Source organism: Phalacrocorax carbo, chromosome 6 (genome assembly GCF_963921805.1).
Source record: "Phalacrocorax carbo chromosome 6, bPhaCar2.1, whole genome shotgun sequence".
Lineage (NCBI taxonomy): Eukaryota > Metazoa > Chordata > Aves > Suliformes > Phalacrocoracidae > Phalacrocorax > Phalacrocorax carbo.
The window spans coordinates 31,064,438-31,087,713 of record NC_087518.1 but is presented as its reverse complement, the minus strand read 5'-3'; the positions used below and the strand labels follow the sequence as shown (position 1 = coordinate 31,087,713).

The 23,276-nt window shown below is 40.6% G+C and overlaps 1 protein-coding gene across 11 annotated transcripts in view; it reads left to right on the top strand.

Moving 5' to 3' along the window:
* The first annotated feature begins 1,134 nt into the window (after positions 1–1,134).
* The window catches only part of RC3H1 (ring finger and CCCH-type domains 1), a 71,943-nt gene continuing 49,801 nt past the window's right edge, over positions 1,135–23,276 (top strand). For 5 of the 11 annotated variants that reach the window (XM_064454423.1, XM_064454421.1, XM_064454417.1 and 2 more), the window contains exon 1: positions 1,136–1,360. The gene's annotated coding sequence lies outside the window, so the exon portion shown is untranslated. Of the gene's footprint in view, positions 1,361–2,682; positions 2,703–18,582; positions 18,804–23,276 lie in introns of those variants that run through there. The other 6 variants (XM_064454420.1, XM_064454425.1, XM_064454424.1 and 3 more) reach the window with 4 other exon arrangements.

Here is a 23,276-nt window from a genome sequence, read left to right as displayed (position 1 = left end):
CATGCTCCTTAAGGTGTTATGAAGTGTTTAGAAGTGCAGTGATTCCATATGCAGCATCCTGCACAATGACCTCACACCAGCATTGATCCTGCAGAGCCTCCAGCTGAGCATATCCATAATAAAATATCTGGGCAATAGGATGGGACCACCAAAACCCATTTTTGTTAAATGTGGAAATAAATTTGGACAAATTCCTTAATATTTTACACCACAGCTCATGTTCTCATAAAATGCAAATCAATTAGTTGCCACCTTGAAACATCCTGTTAAATAATTAGTTCTCAAAGCATTTTAAAACTGTCAGTATGTACTAACTAAACACAGCAAGCCTTCATCAATACTTGTAACATAACTTCATTTTAAAGTTTCTCCTGTGGCCCAACTTTAGTCTAGATACTGTGTGATACAAGAAGGTTTGGTGGAGCCCTAACATCTAACCTGTGAGGCTGACGATTGTGTCCTGTAGCAAAGAAAGCTACAGGGGACCTTTCCCAGCAGCAAGCCCAGCTCTGCACCTTCCTGTGGGTCCAGTGGGCAAAGCAACAGCATTTTTGCCCTACGTGGCCACCTAAGTGGTAACAGCATTACTTTGTGTTCCCCCCCCCGAGTTAAGAAAATAAGCCAACCCCCAAGCTCTAAGGCATGATGGGATGAGGCAATCGCAGTGGGAAAAGGGGAACCATAATGCACCCCAAATAGAGAAGCCCCCTCCAACCCACCCCCGATCTGCGCGCTGAGGGAGAGAAAATGGTGGGCTAGGGGTTTCGGGAGGCTCCCAGCACACAGACAGCTCCTCAAGCTACGCTTAGCGCACGAAGAGCCACAACCTGGACCACGTAGCCTCGCTGTACCCACCGCCATAATCATGGGCGACGAGAAGATGATCTGAAAAAGCTAAAAAAAAACCCACCCAAAAGCCAAGAGAGGACAACGAGAAGCACACACCCCGCCTTGCCAGGAGCTTACAGCACTCTCCCCATAGTGGGTGACAACGCTCCCCACCCGACCGACAGCGCCGTCCCTCATCCCACCAAACACCCCTCCCCACTCCGAGCCGTGACTCGGCTTTTTCTCCCGGTGCCGCCCCGTCTGCCCGAGGGGCGGGCGCAGGAAGGGGAGGGTGGTGGCGGCGAAGGGGTGCGGTGTGGTGAGGGAGGCGGTAAGGGGAGGCAGCCGACAAGGGGAGGCAGCCGACGCACAAGATGGCCGCTGCTGCAGCGGCGGTGGCAGAGGGGTGGCGGGCGACGGTGGTGGTGGAGCCCCGGGGCCTGCGAGTGCTGGAAGAGCAGGGCGCTGCGGTTGCCCCCGTGTGCCACAGCTGAGGGGGCCGGTAGCCGCTGCGGGGAGCCCGGCCCGTGTGGTGAGTGCGCTGTCTCCTCTTCCCTCCCCCACTGCCGGGCTGGGCTGTGGGGAGCGGAGAGCTCAGGGTGCGGGGAACAATAGGGCTGGCCTCAGGGGCGCTGGCGGGAGGGCTCTGCTCCCCTTCCCGGGGAAGGGAGGTGGGGGGTTGGGCGCCGCACTTGCTTGCGGGGCCCGTGTCGCTGCCTGCCTTGCTAGGCCTCAGGCTCTTGCCGGGCTCGATTTTTGAGCGCCCCGGGCAGGGCGGGAGGGAGCTGCGGAGGCCGCCGTCCCCGGTGCGGGGGAGGCGGGGGGGTGGCGGGGAGGGCCCAGCGGTTGGGTCCGGCCCGGGGGGGTGGGGAGAGGCGGCATCGCCTCAGGCTATGGCGGGGAAGGGACAGGCGGCTTTTGTGTGTGGCCTGTTCCTGCTGTTGTTTTTCCAGGGGCGCTGCGTGCCTGGAAAGAAGGGAAAACTCATCCCCGTGTCGCACTCGTGATGGTTAAACAAACAGCGGGGGGCGGGGAAGAAATAAAGCCATAGCCCCCCACTTCCCGCCGTCGGTGTGGGGGGACACCCTCTCCCAGTTGTCGCTCTTTTGTCTGTGGCGCCTGAAGGAAGAGCGAGGTGGCCCCCGGCCTCTCTCTGCGTGGGGAGAAACCGTGATAAAACCGAACGGAAACTCCGCTTACTTTCACTAGTCTTTCACCTTGGCGTTGTTTTAGCTGTTGGATTAACAGGGCGAGGATGGGTAAGGCTTCATGCCGGGAGTGCAGTGTTGGTATAGCTGCATTTTAACGTGCTTTGGTGGTTGGAAATGTCCTGGTGTTAGTTTTTGTCCTCAAAAGCCATTGTGAGGCCTGTGCCGTTTTAAAACAGGGAACTGATGTGGGTTTTTTCCTAGGAACTGGGAATGTTTGTTTTTCTCCACGTGCATGTATGCCTTTTTCCTTAGAGTAGCTCTCCTATAGTTTTTTTATTTCAGTCAAGTATGAATGAAAAATCTTCCGTTCCTCTGATGGCAGCTAGTGTTTTTGGTGTGTTCTTACTCTATTGAAAATGGCTGAAGTGGGGAAAAAAAAATTGTCCAAAAGATTAAAAGGTTCAAACTAACCTGGACCGTTGCAGAGCTGCTTTAATCATTGAAATTGGTTTAGCAATGTTATCATCTGATGACTCTACCTGAAAGAGAAATGCAATTGTTAAATTCGGCATTTATACTCTATTCACATCATATAGCTCTGGAGTTGTTAGATAACACAGCAATAGTACAAAACAGAAATTGATGTGTTCCTAACCTTAACTTTTTTACACCCTTCAGGCTTATATAAGAATGTGGAGGCCGTTAATTTTGTCAACTATAAAGGTCTGTATTTCTGTGTTTGAAGTTAATGAAGCTAATAAGAGACTTCATAGTTGTATAAATAACCCAGTGTTCCTAAGAAGAGTGTGTACCTTATTGATGGTTTCTAAGCTTCACCAGTAGCACTGTGGCTTTCTGCAGTACATTAATATGCAATGTTGATGTGAAATTACGCTTTCCACTAACATAAATAGAAGCAGACGTTATCAGTTAGGCACCTTTTCTTTTCCCCGCAATAGCTTATTGCTTTACCTTCCTGTCCTAGAAAAGGTTCTGTCAAAGCAGGCAGCTTGACAAGCTGCTTTGAGAGAAATTTAGAAACACAGGTACCATCAGTGCAGTCTGTTTTGACAACCAGAGGCTTGAGTGGTGCGCTTGTCAATCACTTTTGAGCAGCAGTAACCTTAATGGAGATGAGTGGGAAGTTACTTGTATGTTTTCTGGTGTTTTTTTTTTTGTCAGCTTTGTATTCAGACTAGCTTAGTTTAAAGCAAAATATTTTAGACATTTATGATGAGATTATTGCATGCCATAATGATTTAAAAAACTGATGTTCCAATGAACGGGTGAATGTATGAATCTAGAAACTGCATACATTAATATGTCAGGGTTTAATTTCAAGGCATCTTATGACATGTATATTATTATATGAAAGTGGTCATGCTAAAGCAGAAATGAACAGGATTGCTTTTGAAAACTTCAGCCATGTTGCCAGTGATTCACCAGCAGTCTGGGTGGAAACCATTATCAATCTTGTTGAATTAAGCATTGCAGAAGCTGAGATTCAGTGAGTGTGTACATTAGTATACTGACTTAATCTCTTTATATGTGATTCAGACGTCTTGGGTGATGCTGTTGGTGGTCACCTTGGGTAATGATGGCAAAGACTGGCATTCCATTTTATTTAGGGTCTATATTGCGTAACTAGCCAGTGCTGTAAAAGTGTGTTTCATGATACTTACGGAATTGACCTTTCCCGTTCTGTAGTATGTAATAATATGAAGGGAAATTACTCTTTTTTTCTTTTATTATTATCCCACCCGAGAAATCATATGGTTTACGTGCTAGATACCTGGAAAAAGTGTTTCATGCATTTGAAAGACCTTATGGAATTGTAGCTTTCAAATTATATGAAGCATAAAGCTGAACTAGAAGGAAAGAACTCACTTGCATTTGGGCTCCCAAACATCCTGAGCATCTCAAAAAAGCCATGCAGCAGCCACTATAATGTACCTTTGAAGCAGATGAATCTTTGTAAAACTTTAATTTTTTGCAAAGCCTGCTCATTGTTTAGAATTCTTTTCCCCAGTGGAGTCACTGAATCATCTTGCAGGTGAAACTATGTGGTTTTGTGGTTCTTTTTTCTGTACCCAGTAAATCAGGTGATTGTTTGCTGGAGCATCCCAAGTAATATCGGCTGTTAGACAAAAGAAAAGAAGAGTTTGACTTGAAATACATGAGAGATAAGCCCCAGAGGAATTTGAAGTTAATGCCTTGGACTGCACTTGGTAACCAATATGAAACCATCATCATAAAGGCATGGAGATATAATATGCTTCTGTTGGGAAAGATCATTATATAAACATCCTGCACCAGCTGAAATTTCAGTGTGACCTTCAAGATTCTGTGTAGGCTATATTACAGTAATGCAGTCTGAAGCCTATGGACTCATGATAACTGAGAAAGAAAACCACAAATATTTACTTATGTTGTGTTACTTTCCTTTCTGTACAGAGATATTCCACAGTACATACTGAATTAGGTGTAGTTCCCATCACTTAGTTTGACCACTTGTTTTTCTCGAGAAGTGTCTCTATTGCCTGTTATCTTTTGCATCGGTTTCATTTTCTTGGTTACCCGTACAGTAAAAGATGAAATGGTATTAGATTTCAAAGGGCTAACTGATTTCTAATGAAGGCTTTTTTTATTTGTGGAAATGTGTAATGGGCAAGAAGGTGCAAAAGTCCTATTAGTTTATTGTAAGTAGATCTTTCTGACATAAAAAGACTTTCTGGGTAGAGTGCTGCTTGAGGAAATAGCTTTCCTGTTACTGCAGGGTAGCAACACGTTGTGTGCTACCAGCTGGAGAAGGAAGAGGCTTTTGTGATAGAAATATCAAGATTTCTAAATCATTTGTTGCAAATATGTTGTCAGAAGCAGTGCTGGTTGTGCACTGCTCTGTGTTGGAATTTAGAGGAGTGTGTGTCATGCAAGTGTCCCCCTGCCCCTCCTTTGAGATTTCTTTCTAATACAATGAGAAGGAAGGCAGCTACATGTGATCTAGGGCAACTTTTCGTGGGTAGAGATGGCTTATCTACATCAGAAACACATTGCAGAAATCTTATGCGGGCAGACTATAAGTAGTTTGCAGTAAGACTGGTAGAGTAACAGTGAGTAGGTATTTACTGTTACATTTCAGAAGGTAGCTCTTGGCTCTGGCTCAAGGACGAATTTGGTGTGAGCAAGACACTGTTGCTTTATGCACATGAAAAATGTCATATTGTCTAATTAGCAGCATCTCCTGAGCACCAGCGATTGACATTTAGAAAATCTAAAGACTTTAACATTAATTCCCATAAAAAAGGACCTGGACATCCTTTGTAGACGTTTACAGGAAAACTTCTGCTCAGCATGCTGGGGTGTGTGTGTTTAAAAAAAAAAAAAAAAAAAGGTGGGGGAGGGAAAGAGTGGAGGGAAGCATCTTGGGAAGGATAAGGACCTCATGTAGAATAATATAGAAAAATCTCTCTTGATCACTTTATTGTGCACATTTACCCACTTTGTACAATGTTAGCTACACTCTTAAAAAAGAGGAGTTATTAGGAACATTGAGAAAAATCTTCATATGAGATGGTTGGGAGGAGGAGAGGAGGCGGCAAGGGAAGAGGGTTGTTTTAACAGACAGAAGAATTGAATTTTTCCTGTTTTGCAGCATAAGAAATGGAGGATATGCAGTTAAACTAAAAAGTAGTGCAAGTGTGGCTGGAGGAAGGAACAGATCTTTCATTTGCTTCACATAGATTGTGGCAGAGGTTGCTGCATAATTTGAGACAAAGAACCCCGAAGAGAGTGTTTGTGTCAGAGGGGTAATACTGTGGTAGGGCGAGTCTTGCATTCAGTATTACAGAAGCTGGAGGGTTTATTGACAACTCTTTATTCCAACCTTGAAGGCACTAAAATAGCCACATCTTCTTCCTGCGTAGATCCCTCTCGCTGCTTATTTCTTGCAAAAAGTCTTGCAGAACCACTTCATTTAATCCTCCACGTAAAGTGTTATTTCTCAATCGCACAGATACTTGGAGTTTGGGGGGTGCATCTTATGTTAATCTGAAACTTCTGTAGTAGGACTGTTCTAAGCTACAAGAAGCTACAAGACAACTGAAGAAACAAAGCAGGTGCAGTAGCTGAAGGAACTGAAATATGCTAGCCTGGGAGAATCTAGATTTTGCACATGGATCCTGATTTCTTCTGGTTTGTTTTTTGTTTTGACAAGGGAAGTCTGGTTTTTTTCATCCCTCTACTATGCCAGTTTAATAGGTGTTTTTAAAATTATCTAATTAACTACTGTTTAAAAGCAGGCTGATAATCTTACATAAAATCTGTGCATTCCAAATGTCATTATTTTCAGGATGCTTCCATGTTTATCAGATCCTCTGAGGATAAGCTTTGGAGGTTGAGGTATGGTTGTTTTCAAACTTGTTCGTAACAAAATTCTGGTTGATCAGCTGATGGAGCAGTCGTGCTTGTAGCCTGGTTCTAAAGGTCTTCTCAGAACTTCCTCCTGAAATAATTTCTAGCAATCGCTTCAGCACAAATAGTGAGCAAGTTGGAAGGTTTTTCAATTACAACTTTTAACTTCCCTATTGTTTTGAAAGGGGAGGCTGCTACTGGAATAGCAGGGCTCTTGTTTCTTTATTATGTGTGGAAGGTCTGCAGGGACCTGCAAGCTAATTACTTTTGATAAATTGTGGCAGGTAGTGTTGGTCTCCAACTCAAATTCAAGAGCCATCTTTTGGGCAAAAGGAATGAGGTTTGGTGGAGATATTATAAAGTGAATGACTTAAAATCCATGCTGAGGGGGTTGGTTTTAATTACCTACGTATTGATAAACCAGTTTCTGGGGAACACTCCCAGCGTTCAGTAGCATTTAACTTTCTCTGTGCTTTGTTTTTAGAGTAAACATTATTCATAGCGACTTAGCACTCTTCACTCTTTGTAGCAGTTGTACTTAATGAGTAACTCTTCCATGTTTTACTACAGTCACTGTGTAATATAAATGCCCTTCAAAAGTGAGTGAAATAAAACTTACTGTTGACTGACTTTTCTTGTAAGTCACATTCTTTCAGTTTGTTTCCCCCCCTTCCTTTTGTTATCAATTTGGAATGGAAATCCTTAGGTACTATTTGATGTTGGGAACTGTACAAACAAGTGAAAGTGTTAAGACTTCCTTATCCAGTGTTTTTATCTGATGAATATGGTACTTGCAGTACAGCAAGACTAAAGTGTTTTGTGCCCTTTACTTTTTTAAATTCTGTGCCAAGATGAAATAGCCAAAGGAGAGACCTTGAAACTAATGGCTACTAAATTTGAAAGAAGTAGTAGAAAGTGAGTTTGATTGGCTTACATGGCATTCTGAAATTGTGGCATGCCGCATAAACATTGTTATGATCATTAATAATTCTGGCAGCTATGTGACCCTAATGATAATGAAATCTCACGTTTCTGAGTCTAAGCTGTTCTCTGGGAGGCTCAGTAGAAAATTTCCCCTGCCTACAACTGAATGTTGTGATAATGAGATCTTGAAAAATCTGCTCACGAGTCCGGTGAAGATATCATCTCTGTGATGTTGCACAATTTAAAATTGCTCTTTCAGGTCATTTTTACAAAAATCAAGCCTGGGTTTTGTGCCACAGTGAGGTGCTTGGAGTGGTTTGAGGAGGTAGGAAACAGCAAAGTGCTGTCCTGCTTCAGACAGGAGGTATGGAAGAAAGAGTAGGAGTGTACGCATACTGTGAAGTAAGTTTCAGCCGTCCCCCTCTATAAATGAAAGATCTTCCCAGTAGTGTATGATGTATTTTCTAGCTTGGTCAGATAGGTATTTCTTGAGCTGTTCTAGAGCAATTAAGAAGCCTATTTTACATGGTTTTTGGGCAGTTGTTCTTAGACATGTTGGAGGAGCTCAGGTGTTTACACGTAACATACCAAACTGACCAAGTACCCTGTTGTAAACCACAGAACCAATTAATCATATTCAAAAGATCTTGATAAATATTTGTTATAATACTGAAATTGTCATTGGTCACCTGCATTGTGACTAATTATTGTGTGGTAGACTTTAACATTCAAAAACTTTTGGAAGTTGGAAAATGACTAGCTCTTTTTTAGCAGCTCCAGAGGGACAGTAATTCATAGTCTTACTCACTCTGGAAAGAGAATGCAGATTTTGTCTCAAAAATAGATCAGAACAGGGCAAAGTCTTACAAATTACTAAAGCAATTGCAAAGAAAATACCACTCTCCCATGTATCTTTCCAGTCTTGAAATGACTTTTCTGTAAGGTGTCTTTATTTCTTTGCTTGCTAAAATGCTCTATTTTAGGATTTTTTTTTTTTCCTGAATCATGGGTGTCTTCACCTCCCCTGTTCTCTTTAATGATCCTTCCTTCTCTGGTATTAGCTACTTTCCTTCTAAGTGAATTTTATTTGTCTTTGATTTTAACTCCATTCTGAGCCAGTATTCAATTCAGCTAGCTAATGCAGGTAACAGAGATGGCATATTGCCTATTAATTTTGTTGCTTTGACAATTCAGACTTGCAGGATGGGCTGTTTGGATAATGGAGCAAACGTGGAACTCTCTGTTCTTGGACTTTACCGGGTACTATCAAAATGTCACTGCTTCCTCTGCAACTGGTGAGAAGTTAGGGAGCATTGTTCATGGTGCGCTCCCTCGTGACCACTTTGGCTGTTGCTGTAGATTTGGAAGGAGAAAGATAAAAATAAGTTAGGCTAAACTGGCTTGATAGAATGGACTGGGTAAGTTAAACTAGAGGCTACGACTCAGGCTGTCCTTCCTGTTTATGAGTCATTCTCCTGTTTAATTGCATGAAAAGGCCTCCTGTAGAATTAATTAAATGAGAGGTCTTAGTAGTGCTGCAAAAACCCTTAGTTAAAATGGTGAAATTTAATTTTAGTCTTCCTTGTTTAACCAGGCTTTAAGGATGGAAGCCAAGACACCATAACTTCTTTGAAGGTGATCCATATGACATGTGGGAAGAAAATATTATTCAGGAAAGTAAGAATTAGTTAAACTTTGGTTGCTTGGAGTAGTCTAGACTATTTTAGATGTGACTTTTTTGTTGCCAGCTATTGTTGGATTCCATGGAAAAGGTGTGAGCCATCAGGGATGTCTTCTAGACTTGCTAATGCTTGTGCGCATTGTTAGTTTCTTGTATTTGTGGCCTGTATTAAATCACATTATGACTGGTGTTTGAAAACTTTGCTTCCGTGATACCTTTTAATGCCATTTGTCTATTGTGCTGTACTTTATACAGAGCCTTTTCCTGACTTGAAGATGGCTTACCTCATGATTCCCTCTGTGTTCCTCTTCTGAATCAGCTATTGCATTCATCAGGTTTAAGGATGTATTTGTGTTGAGGATCTTCAGGGAGATGAAAAATTTGTTTTGCGTTGATAGTTGTGATTTAGTGCACAGAAAAGATGCTCAAAGTAAGGGTTGATGGTGTGTTTGGAAACCCTTTAAATCATCCATCTCTGCTTTTTTGTAGAAGTAAGAGGCTGCCTGTCAATAACAGTAGATGGCTGGAGGTATCAGGAACAACCTTGTTCTGACTTGTGTTAGAATGCATTTGGAAATGTAGCTTTTTAGTTTTCCCTTTCCCTTCAGTGATGCTGCTTAGTGTTTTACTGGTGACTCGGCATGTAGAAATGAAAGGTGTGTTGGAGTGCAGGATACTTATTATTATTATTATTATTAAAATAATGAAGTGAAAGGCTGTGGACAAAGCCCTCTTAAACAGTTTACCAGAAAGCAAAAAGGCACAGCCCAGCTGGTACTTTACAGGCTAAGGACCTGTGTTGTGATAAGTCACCTTTGATGGCCTGCTTGGATTCTGAGAGTAGCATTTCTCTTTCAGCCTCCTGTTTTAAGGGCTGTTCTAAGGGTAGAGAAGGGCAGCCTTCTGGTTAGAGCAAGAGAGATCTGGAAGCAGACACTTGCCAGCTTTGTGGCTGCAAAGCAAAATAAATTCCATAGGTTCTACTTGTACTAAATTTATCCCTTTTCTCTAATTGTTACCAGAGTTAAGAAGGCTTATCTTTTCACCAAGCACTGTAATTTTTGCAGAATACATTCCAGGGGGATGGTGGGGTGGTGATTTTGAGCAAAATTTTAATCTCTCCTTAATGTGTGATGTTCTGTCTCATTTCTGTAGCATTTGTGAAAAGGAAGGAGTGAAAATAGGACTAATAAGATTACATAAAAACCTGGCAAGTCACTTTCAGGCTTTTTTTGGTGTGTGTGTGTATTCCTATACCAGGTGTATCAGAAATTAATCAGCTGGGTTATTCTATGTTAAGTGTCGAAGTCTCTGCACTGTAGTTCACAGAAATGAAATATTTCCCCCCTGGTTTTCCAAGTCTGAGGACTTCCGTGGTTTCAGCAGGATCTGTAGTTAGCTTTTCTGGTCACTCCTTTCTCAGTGGAACTTCTCAGTCAAACGTTTTTAGCAAAATAGGGTGGGGATGTCTCTGGTTGCATTTCTGAGGAGGAATTATATGATTGCAGCCATTTCCATGTGGGTTTTCAGCTTCACTAGACCAGTTTAGAAGGAACAACTTGAGCTCTGTCGAGCAGAAGCTTGGGTATGATGTAGATGATTTCAGAACATACTGTGAAGGCGCCCACAGAAATACTTGGTATCAGTAAGGTAAATTACACATTGGTATTTGAGGGTGTAATGGTGTGGCTATCACGTTAGGCACTGCAGGATGAGAATGGGGCGTGGTGTCAGTATTACTCACTAGGTATTAAAATTATCACAGGCGTATTTTCTTTTATGTGAAATGTGAAGGGAAAAAAAACATTCCACTGTGTCTTCCTGTGAGTAATATATGAATTCACCTGATCAATAAAAATGTTAGTTGTCCTTCCCCCACCCCCTTCCCCAGGACAGGGGAAAAAAAGAAAGCCTTGGACTGGTTAATTTGCCAGTTCATGTGACAGTAATTGGGAGCCTTCAGGAAGGGGAAGTGAGTGACAGCAATCCTTTCCTTCAAGCACATCTAGTAAGTTATGAAATTACATTAATGAATTAGTGTAGGTTTTGAGAAGTGGGAATAGAATAAGTCATGTCAATGTGACAAGCTGGGATGTGAGCTGTCATTACAGAATGAAAATTGACAGTAAGCCTGTGAAAATCCAGTGACTGCAGTGTGCTAATAAATAAATTTAAGTACTCTGTTCCTGTTAGGTTTTGTATAGGAAATCATTCCCAGTGCAATTATCAGGGCTTCAGGAGTGCTATTACAGGTGGCTTTGGCTTACAGATTTTGAGATTTTTCTTTATGGAATTGTTTGTCATTTGGTTTCAGCTTACTGTCATTGCTTTTATTGCCAAAACAGTGAGTGACTACATACAGGAATGTGTAAAGGGATGTTGACTGCTTGGGTGGTAAGATGGTTTCAATGCCTAGTTTTCCTTTCCAATGCTTTATGTATTTGGATACCTGCTGTTTAATCAGGGGCTTACACAATACAAGACAGAGGGAATCTAAATGATCAAGTCATGCAAATATTGCTTGTACAAGACTTACTTGTCACTTACCCTGGCTTGATCTGCAGCAATAGAGATGTGATTGGCAGCTAAGTGCATCCCTTCTGTTTAAGACTCTAAAAGAAGGAAATTTAAAAATAGAGGTAGCTTTCTGTATAGTCTATGTGTGCAGTACAGGTAAGACAGACACTTACCAGATCTACTCTCAAGGTACTGGAGTAGGTAATGTTGCAGTCAGGGCGCATGAAGGCTCAAACCCTTCCGGTCTCCTGGCAGCCTGTGATGATGTGCCTGTTAAAAGTGCTTGGTGGGCTGTGGCAACTTCTAGGAGGAGGTTGTTAATGGAAGTTAAACCACCCAACTGAAGTACAGAGATGCTTGACTGCCCAGATACCGTTATCTTTCTGAGTATCTTCCAGTCCTTAGTGTTTCATGACTGCGATCTAAGCTTCTGTGAATAAGGTTCATTACCAGAAAACTACTTTGCTTTTAAAAAAGGTAGGCTAGTTCAGCATGCTATGGAGAACTATATACTTTTTACTAATAGAACTCTGGCAATAGAGCATTTTTTATTTTACATCATTCCAGTTGCTGGCACAGCTATAATATAGTTGTAATATGTTTTCAGAGATGAATACAACTTAGCATTATAAACTGAGAATGAGAGCATTGTTCTTCATGGACTGCTCCACTTAGAACAAGTTTCATGCAAAGTAAGCAGTAAATAAGAACCTTCTTCGAAAAGACAAAATTACATTTCTAAAGTAGAAGTGTTTTTACAAGGCTGGAGCAGCAAAATTCATCAAGCTGGCGGTGGATTTTTAGTAGGTAACTTCCTGGGATTATTATATTTTGCCCTCTTGTTTGGACGACTTTCAAGTTTTGTAACTTTAAGCTTTTATAACTAGGGTTATAATTCAAAGCCTCTTAAGAGGAAGTAAGATACCCTTTTTTTTTTTTTTTTTTTTTCATTTGAATTCAACCTACTGCCAAGAATAAATATAGCTTTTATCCGCTACTGATCAGTGGATCAATGGGGTGTTGCAGGTTTGGATTTTTGTCTTACACTTGCATATGCAATAACTGTCTTGCATTGTTTGCTGTATTTAAAAAATAATTAAAGAAAAAAAAAGCAGCTTTCATTTTTGTGGTTAAGCTCAGAGATGTTTATTATTGGTTAAGAGTAGGTGTTTAATGGAAACCCTGAGACTCGAGCCTTTTGTTTCCACTCACTAAAACCATGAGCACTGTTTTCAATGATCTTGTAAAGCTGTAAAGAAAAGATGCTATTTTTATAAATTTGGGAGGTGAGACTAACACCAAAGCAGCAAAATATTTAAGGTTCCCCCCCCCCCCCCCCTTATAATTGAAGGTTACATGAAAAGTCGCATTCAAAAGGAGTACCTTGCCCCAGGCTATTTCAGGCCTCTGGAACTGCTCTTTTTAGCAGTGCTACAAATTGAATCACCGAGTGCCAGTAGCATTTAAAGCAAATGAGGCTCAATTACATTCTGACTCAGAAGTACCTGAATTAACCTGCTTTTCAGCAAGGGTTGTGTGACCTCTCCTACTGATATTTAAAGACTTTAAGCCCTGTGTGAATGGTAATTTAACACTACTTAAAAGCGACGAGCAGGTTTGTCCGTGTTGAATAGTGTTTGGATTTTTACAATAAAACTAGCCTCAGAGGTGTGGAGACAAATTTGATTACTATGTTGACTAGCTTTTTTTTTATGCAACTGTTACAACAGAGCTGAAACTCTCCAGGCTCCCTGCCATTTCTGCAACAAGCTGCCTCTTAACCTTGGATGACTCCAGAGCTTTAGTTTAGACTAGGTTGTATTATTAAAACACAATTGCAGCCCGTGTCATGGAAATAAACAGAATAGTCATCTGTGAAACTGAAATTCTTTATCTTAATATTCCTGCTGTTATTACCAGTGAAGATACTACAGGGCTAGCCAAAGGAGGATATCTGGCTTAGTCTGGTCCCTGTAAGCTATTTTTATATCAGCTATTGTAGCGTTTACATAATTGCTGCTTTGTTCGCAACTCTGGTTCTAGGAACAGTAACAAAACTTGGAGTTATGGACTTTTACACCATTCTTTCCTCTTCCTTAGATAGCACCTTGCTTAGTGCTATAACCATGATGAGCTGAAAGGATGGTTTTGACTGTATTTGTGTGAATTGCACCATCAAGAAGCATTGGTTAAATTTAGCTGTGAAGCTTTAGTTTTGAAACATAGAAAATTTTTAGGTGGATTTAGTATAAAGGAATAATTCCACGGGTTGTTACTGCTTGAGTTCCTTATTCCATTTCACCTACTTTCATCAAGCCAAACTCTTAGGCTAGTCATCCTCATTGTTAGGATTGCTTAACAGCATTTAAATGTGGAGTTAAAATTTAGGCAATACTTTAGAGATGGCTTCCATTAATGAAGACGTACCTAAAATCTGTGTTGCCCTGGTTGTGCCAAAATAAGCTGCTCATGAAACCACACCTAAAAACTTGACAAATCTGTACTGATGCTAAAAGAGGCTGTCTGCAAGCTTCCCTCTTCTGTGCTTCCCCAACTCTTTCCCTTATGTTTCCAGGACTGCTTGACCATTTGACAGATTTGGAACAGCTTTTGGAACCTGTTAGAAGCTAATGTGGGAAGGAAAGGGATTTGTTTTTGACAGGCTTATGTCCCTGGTGTAGATGACGTGTCAGATCTAGAACTGGCACGAGAGTACTTTCTGAGCAGCAGTTCTGACTTGCCCCACTGTAAGCGATCCATGAAACTGCATTGAAAATGTCAAACAGGTAAAGTTTCATTATCTGTCTTCATTGGTGGTAGAATGAAAACCTAAGTCTGGATGTTTCAGTTCTCACAAGGATAACATGGTTAACCCATGTTAGCTTGTGGTAAGCAATGCAGGTTGTCTGCTGTCTTAGTAGATATGAGATTCTGTTGCTGCAGTGTTAAAACTCATCTGGAGTATCATGCTTGTAGGCAGTGGCTGCTGTGATTTGGTCTTTGTTTACAGCTTGGGTGTTTTCACTAACCTTTTAACAATTCTCTTTTTAATTTTAGACAGGATGAGTGCAGCTAGACTTAAGCTGTGATCTGGGAAAGGCATGGGGGAAACCTAGATAGTCTTTTAGTGGCAACTCTTCAGTCTGCCTACTTCGGCTTTTTGAAAGTGGTTGTTATGACTGCAGTGTTGTGGTAAGCAGAACAGTGTTTTGACAACTGTTTTTCAGAAGTGCATCTTTTCTCTGAAGTTGATGGTGCCATGCTTCTTACACATGTAGAAATGAGATCACAAGGTTGACCAAGCAGGTGTCTGAAGTAGAGGAGCTGAATTCTTGAAGCTGATGTAGTTGAATATTTCTGTCTCAAAATCTTTGAGAGGAGGATGTAACAGGGTATAGAATTATAGTAAGGCTCAGGGAGTGAAAAAATTTGTCATTGTGAACTCCTACTGTGATGAAATGTATGTGCCAGCGAACTAGGTGCTCCACTGCCTTTTGAAATAATATCACAGTAGTCTAGAGATGGTTTTGTATGCAACATATATTAAGAGATCCCTTCTTGTGATTATTATATGTTTAAACTGAACTCATGAATTAAAAACCAAGCAGACGGGCAACTACATTGATAGTCTTGTTTAAAAATTCATTAGTTGTTTTTACTGCTCTTGGATGACTTTGCTGTTATTAAAAGATCTTTTTGATGTTTAAGTGCAGTCTTCCAAAATAAAATTACTTTGAAGGTAAGTAGAATAACTGAAGCTTTATTAGAGACTAATGTTATGTAAACAGTTTTACCATGGAGCTGTTTGACTTCTATTTCTAGAATGGGTACAGCACTTACTAAGTGACAAGAAAAACCACCTCCAAATCAAAGAAATTAAAGGGAGGGAGAAGCACTGAAGAGGAAGTTCTGGGACAAAGTGTTCAAATGGGCGCTTAAAATGTTTGTTTTCTGAATACCTGTGAAGTTTTATGTAAAATGGGATTTTACACTTAAATTTTACTTTCAGTGAATTACTGAAATAGAAGCCTTTTCTTTCCTATACTTGGCAGTAGCAGGTATATTCACTTAGTACTGTTCTTTCAGTATATTTCAGCATTTTCTTACTATTGCAACTGGAATTTTGGACATAGGAGGTTTGGGGTTTTTTTAAGTCTACTAGGTGGTTTAAAAACAACTCAAAACATGTTTGGGAGAGTGAATAGTGTAATGCCAACTCTTGAGCATAAGGCGAAGGAGGTGGGGGTGAACTTCAGACTATTACTCGATTCTAGCCTTGTAAGTCTATCAAAGAAATGCTTTCAGTAATATTTTCACAGTATGCTACAAAAAACAATGCATGCGCACACACACACAAAGTACCCAAAAAGATCCAGCTTTCAGAATTTCTGTTTTTTTTTCTTTTTCAGAGAGTGTTTCTTCTACAAAATTTTGCAGGTGGTGGGGTGGGGGTGGAGTGATTAAAGGTTGTATTGTAGGTTGGATGTTGGGGAGCTTTTTTGGACAGATTTTGACCGGTGTCTTTATCCAGACTTTAATTCTCTCCTCTGTCTTGTTGTTTCACATCACAATGGTAGTGTTATTGTAGCTGTAGTGTCACTGACATAAAAGTAGAATTATAGGTGCTGAATCAAGTTAGGAGAAAAGCTCTTAATGGAGAGTGGGTGGCAAGCAACACTTTCTAATTTTTGTAGGTTTTTTTTTAATGCTTTCTCTTTCATTGAGTTGTGCTGTGTCTAATGATTCATGTTTACTTACCTCAGCCTAAGAAATGATAAAGGGTCTGCAGTGGCAACAAGGTCCTCCCCCCTTCCTTTCCTAAATTTACTTTTCATCCCCACTGAACACCTGTAGTAGTAGTCAGGTAACTGTAGATTATTCCTGCATGAGCAAGAGGCCGTAGTTGCAAGAGCAACTGGCCATAGTGATTTTGATCTTTAATATGGTTTCTCATTAGCAGTTGCCAGTCTTACTACTGCTATGATACTTTTGATACTTCAGATTGCTAAAAGGTGTATAGGAGGAAAAAAAAAAAGTTTTGCTTCAGCAGGTTAGAACTCGGCTGCCTGTTCTTTTACCTGTGCCTATGCAGCTGAAGAGTGCGGTCTCCAGAATGCTACCCGCTTCCCATTGCTTTCTCTTTTTGAAGTTGGCTACTTAGGTTTTTATTTTAGGTGAGCTGTTTGTGTGGCTGATTTGTTGCCCTGTTTCAGTTAAAATCAAGTATTGGTTGTGTAATTGCTGTCCACCTACACTTCTGCCTACCTGTGTTTATTAATAAAGTTCTGTCTTTAAAACTGTTAGCTTCAACTGGGGAAAAACTATGCAAACAGTTCAGCTGGAATACCTTAGAAAGGAGTGAGTAAGGAAGAGCAGTGACTTCTCTAGCTGACATTAAGAGGTAACGTGTGTCTGTACCCTTTAATCTGAAGACTTTTACAAGCTTGTCGTGTTTATTTAAAGATGGCTTCTTTCATGGGTGATCTGATGGCAAGCATTAGCAAATCTGGAAGCTGAGGGTTTTGTTTGGTTTTTAAACCAACCAACCAAAACTTTTTTGCAATATAGGCTTTTCTATAAACTCAAAAACTGTCATAGGAGAGATTAGTCCTCCTGGACACACAAACTTTAACCAGTTTTTCCTGGTGTTCTGTTATGGATAAGGAATTGTCCTCTCTTATTTCCCTGATTACTTGGAAAAGGCCTCAGACTTAGTGATGTCAGAATATAATTTTTCAGATGCACATTAATTGCTTGATCATTGGCAGCTCTAGTTTTGAAATTTGTAGTTGTTGCAATTCTTTTTGTTATTTGGGTATTCTGAAAGCAACTGTTCAAACATATATCTGCTTCTGGGAAAAGCAAATGATTTCCTTGCCTTTTTGAGAGCAGGATTGATAGCTCTTGAGTATTTGACCAGTTGAACCAAAGTCTCTCCTCTGAAAGCTGTTGTGGATATTTTAAGTGCCTTCTGCCTTTCTTCTGTTAATCTATTCTGTTCTTCCTTGATTTTTAATCCTGGTTTAATCATTGATTTACTGTTATAGTCTTCGGCATTGACAAACACAAGAACTCTTATTTTCAAAATAAAGAAACATGTTCTTGTCTGCTTATCTGCTATTAACTCCCTAGTCTTGATTGTCTATCGGCTTGGGAATACTTATGATGGGTAGAAAAATTTTCCTAGGTAACATATGATGAAACCATTTACTATTAAGAGCTGTTCACTTCCCCTTTCTTTTAAATAAGCTGTGACAGATGTATAGTATCAACCAGAAATTATGAAGTTAGTCATGTATGTCTTCCCTGAAAATTTACTCTGAGCCATGTGCAGATTTTATGTTTCGAGGGGTATGAGCCGGGAGGTTTAAGCTTCCTCTAGACACATGTTGTCTTTTAATGGTCATGACCTGAATGGTGCAGGACTAGTGATTGAATGTTGAGTGAGAATACGAGGTCAAGAAAATTACATATTAGGTTTCATTACATTTTTTCCTGTGAAACACTGGATAAATAACCCTATTCAAGAGTTTCCTGTTCTGTAGTAAGACGTGAGCTCTTGCCTCACAGGATGTTGTGAAGCTTAAATAATTGTAAATTGCTTTTAGATCCTCTGTCGGGAGGTACTGTGGTAGAGTTGTGATGTTCATTTGGTGGGGGTTTTTTGTTTCCCTTGCGTTGTTACAAGCCAGGAAGTTTCAAATGAGGGATAACATCTTGTCCTTAAGTGGCCCCATTTTCCTAAGGTACTTTACAGACTACCAAGTAAGAGACTTTTGCATGAAAGTAGATAAGCTTTCTTTTTATTTTCACAGTCAAAATAAAAGTTGCTGAGGATAAAAAGAAAGCAAACCTTGAATCTGATTTTACTGAGCTTCAGTGAGTTTGGGACAGAATTATGGTGTTTATGGTGTTCTCTCTTTTTTAATTTTTCTTTTTCTTTTTGAAGAGATTTATTATATGGCCACTTGAGGCCCGTTGGTGTTTACGTAGCTTTTAAAGAAGGGTGGGAACATGTGTTACACACAAACTTCCAGGATTTGCTGTTGGGTGGGAATTTCTTTTGTTAGAGCTCTGTCTGCTGGGCAAGTGTTCAGCAGTGTTGGGGAGTGTGCATGCGAGCAGGCATGCGTGCAGCACAGAGGAGGAATGAGGAACTGAAGCACTTGCCGTCAGTTGAACGGTGTACAGTGAAGTTTCAGGGACCAAACAGGAAGGGAAAAAAATTTAGTCTATCAGAAATACTATTCTGGGCTTATTGTATTAGTGTTCATGGAGTGCCCTGGGCGGAGGTAAGAAGTGTTTACTCTACCTACTTTTCTCTAAACAGTCATGGGCTTTCTCTCTCTTTTTAATTTTTTTCAGAGATTTTTTCTGTGGAACTGGATATGGAAAACAGAGCTAGCATGATTTATCCTTTTCGGTGAATCGTGAAGTTGGCAGTATGGGGTGTTTGTGTGTATGGCTTCAGCATGCCTTTTGAGAACTAAGTGTTGAGTCTCTACAAACAGCCCATTACTTCTGGCTGGTCAGGGTTCCCCATGGGTTATCAGATCATTTTTTCCCTAAAATTAAATTCAGGACTTTTTAAAGTATTAGGTCCTGCACTTTTCCTCAGGAAAGAGAGGAAGGGTATTTCGGTGTTCTCAGAAATGCTCTTTATTACATATAGTGCACTGAAATGGAAAATTGACTTGCTTAAATAGGTCTTGCAAAGCACTGGTGATAGTTGGTGGTGTCTGTCTGGGGCTAGGCAAGTGTGGAGAGGTCCAGTTGTCGGGGAGGATTGCACTGTGGGCATCTGGTAATCCTGATTAGTTAGGAACTGTTCAACTATTATCTGTTCATTTAATTTAGGTTGTTGGTTTATTTTTTTATCTCATGTGTCGGAGAGGTTTTGAAGTAGTTGATGTATGACAGAACCAGTCCTGCAGGAGAGAGAATTGCATATTTGGCTAGGTTACTTTTTCCCAGCAATTTTTGTGTTACCAAGGAGTAAGTCTTTGAAAGAATTAATTAAAGGGTATTTTCTCTATTAGATTAAATTATAGATTAGCCAAGAGCTGTATTTGTGTGAGCAGATCAGTTGGCAAGCTCGAGTTTGTTTTGGCAGTGAGAAGCTACTTTAGTGTTCAGTTTTGCGCTAAATAGGCTTACTTATATGTTCAATGCTAACTGCTGCAGGAAGTTCTGCTTATTTTATTTCTAAATAAGACTCAGCAAAAATGAAACAGCTTCAGGACTTAAATAAAAGCAGACAATAAAAATTACTATTATTCAGAGTTCTGATCTTCAAATATCCAGAAGGTGATGATATTGCTTGGTTAAGAAAAGCTTACTGAAATGCCATAGAGAGAAGTGTAAAAACAGAGGAGCAGGTAATGCTCCTAAGAGCTGTATATACTGAAACTGAGCAGAGCGTGCCCTGTAGGTGTGCTGAGTCATCTCCCTTAAACTGTAACATGACTTACTGTGGACTGCTGCTGGGAAACGTCAGCGCTAGCTTGTGCGTGACAAAGTGGCACATGATATATCTGTGCTAGTACGTCCAAATAACATGTTTGTGAGGGAAGTAAGTATATACTTGGTACCTGTACTGAAGGACTTGGAGAGTGTGATTAATGTCAAGGGAGTTGAATTTTAACTGAACGCAGAAGAGTTTTCCTGTATGTCATAATGTGTGAAACTTGATGCCAGTGGATATTGGTACGAAGTGTGCTGCGTTTTAAAAACATATTATTCTCAAGGGTGGAATCTGCAAAGCTCTGTAGCTACATGTGGAAGGCTCCGGTCATCATGGACATAACACAGCTTGGACAGGAGACTGCGTTACCCCTCTGCATTGTAGTCTGGCAGAGTAAGGAATGCGGTAAAGCGTTGAGCAGCTGTCCCAGTGGTTTATAGAGTGATCCTGTCTTTCTCTGAAGCACTGGCAGTGTCCCAGAGGAGACGGGTCACTGATCTGATTACAGCCTGACATTTCCAGTCTGGGGTGAAGGATGGAATTTCAAGGATTTCTTGAGAGGTGGGGGAGGGCCCAGGAGAGAGAAGAAATTTTTTCAGATTCTTTTAGCTGTGGATAAAAACAGCCTATGCAGGGCTAAGCAGGAGGAGGAGATTTGCATTCAGGTATTTTATATGTTCAGACCAAGAAATCAGGAAATAAAACTGTCTCTAGTCCCAGTTTACTATCCAAGGTATGTGTCTTGGGCATCTTTGTTCTTAATAACAGCTTCTAGTCCTCCAATTTATGTACTGTGGATGTGTCTTTCTAGTTTTTTTATTTTCTTGATTTTTGGCATTTATTTTCCTCAGTCATGCATGAACTGTGTGTATATATTTAAAGTGTTGGAAGCTAAGAGGTGTGAAATATTTAGTGAATTGAGAGGGTGGGTTTAAAAGTCATAATATTATGGGAAGGGGGATTTTATTTAAATGGGTATGTCTTTTACAAATGTTTGCATTCTTTGCATTTTGCTCGCCTCTGGCATAATGCTGGAAAGAAACATTTAAAGAAAAAAAAAAAGCATTGTACCATGAAAGTGTGAATATGCTTCTTCTATCTTACCTGTACAAAGATATGTTCTTTTTCTCTAGTGCTGATGGTTCCAATAGCTGTCTGGGATAATATAACTGTCTTGTTTCCATCATTTTGTTGCCATTTATAATCTCTCCTATTTAAAGTAGCTCTTTGAAGTTAGAGAATATTTTGTTTGCAGTTATTTCCAAGGTCATACCAAGTCACAAACCTTGCAAAAAGGTGCGCATCTTTCCCAGCTTCACTTCTTACATGTATGCCTTGTGACTGGGAGAGATCTATGTTGCATCTCAGAGCCTGACTCTGCTTCCTCGTCTGAAGATAGAAGGTCCAGCAGGAAAACTGGACCATGTACGTGAAAGCTGTGGCAGCAGAGGCAGTACTTGGCTTGGCGCCAGCCTGTATGCATGCAGCTCATGAACCGCCAGTCCCTGTGATGCCATCGTACGTGAGACTGGAAGAATTCCACAGTTCTGTGCTGATCTACTTGGGAGATTTATTAGCAGAGCAGGGTTTGTTGCTCAAACTGCCATTCTTTTCTCCTGTGGGGAAAAGGTTGGCTGGATCAAGCCAGTTTGCCATCTGTTCCAGCAGTTAAGACTGTGCTGAAATAGATGATTTCCTGAGGTTTCTCCCAGCAGCCGTATTTTCTATTGTCAGTGCTATCTGTGGCTTTCCTTTGGCATTTAGGCACCAGTGGGTGTCCACAGGCACTTCAGAGTCTAGTGAAATGAGGGGTAGGAGAGAAGTCCATCATGGGTAAGGGCGAACTGTCACCCCTTGGTGAAATGTGCCTCTAGTGATTGCATATCCACAGTTAGGGGAGTGGGGTTTCCATTCATGTGTGATGCACCCTTCTATTCTGGCAGTTAGGTGCCAGGCTTGGGCTCATTAGGACCCTTCTGGGAGTTGTGCTGTGTGTAAACTTTGCTTCCATTGTTCTCCAGCCTTTTGAAACCTGCCTTGATAAGGGATTGTGGTGCCACTAATTACTCCCTCCCTCCCCAGACTCCCCAAACTTCTCTTTCAACTGTTGAGATTGTAAATAAATATGACCTGTTTCATTATGTCAGTTGCCTGGAGTGGCCAGAGGTACAGGTAGGAACAGCATGTCTCTGTTTATTTTTTTCTAATTAGTTAGCTCACATTAAAGTTGTGTTCAGCTCCTTTTTCCCAGTTCAGAGCCTGGGATGGTAGAGTCTCCATGTCCACATCTGCTTTTTAGCATAGGTGGTATAGCTTCATGTTAGTTCTGGTTTAAGATTTCCTATGTTAGTAAGAAACTGCTCTTTTCCTTAATGCTTGGTTAATAATCAATGTGTCAAATAGACTGCTCAAATTGTTCCTGAATTAGAGATGAGTCTGGGAAATTAAACTGTTGGTGGATAATATAATTTCAGTGTGGTAGAAAGGAAGTAATATGATTCAGCTCTTAAATTTTGGACCTCAAGTGGTATTTCATAGCAAAGCAATAGATACACTAGATTTATCAAGCATTGTACTGCTCTTTGCAGCAGGATTTTTGTGGAGTTTCAAGGTAATTTCTATTACAGATTTGGTTTACAAATAATTATTCTAGCCTGGAACACTTGATACCAAAGTTCACTTAAAAATATATAAAGGGGGAAAGGAGTGGGGGAAGGCTTGGAAATAGATTTCCTGGATGTTTTAGGAAGTTACCTCAGTCAAGTAACTTATGAGCATAAATGTTTTCATTTGGATTATGATGTTACAGTAGTAATGGGAATGATTTTGCTGTCTGCTGTCAAGATGGAAAAAAAAAAAAGTGCTATTAAAGAGGGTTGGGTTTTTTTGGGGAGGGAGGGGGAAACCCTGAACAATCTTGACAGATTTTCTAGTTTGGTGGTGGTGGTGGTGTTAGGGTTAACCACATGCAGTGCCTCTTTGTCAGTACCACCCTGTCTGGGTAGTATTGATTTCTTATTGATTCCTTGTTGGCTGGTAAACAGTGGCTGTGTGGCATTCATTGTACGTTGTCTTTTGAAGATAGAAGTTAAATTATTTTTATTAGCTTTAAAACTAAGCTTTAATATTTCATTGATGAAACACAGCTAAAAACTTAACTAGTAACTCTTCATTGTTTGCCTTGGCAAAATGATCTTAACTATGAACAACAGTGCACTAAATTCTGGAACAAAAGCCTGAGGCTTTTCAGAGTCTCTGTTTTAGCATTAGATTTTTGTTGCTGTTTTAAAATGCTTTGATT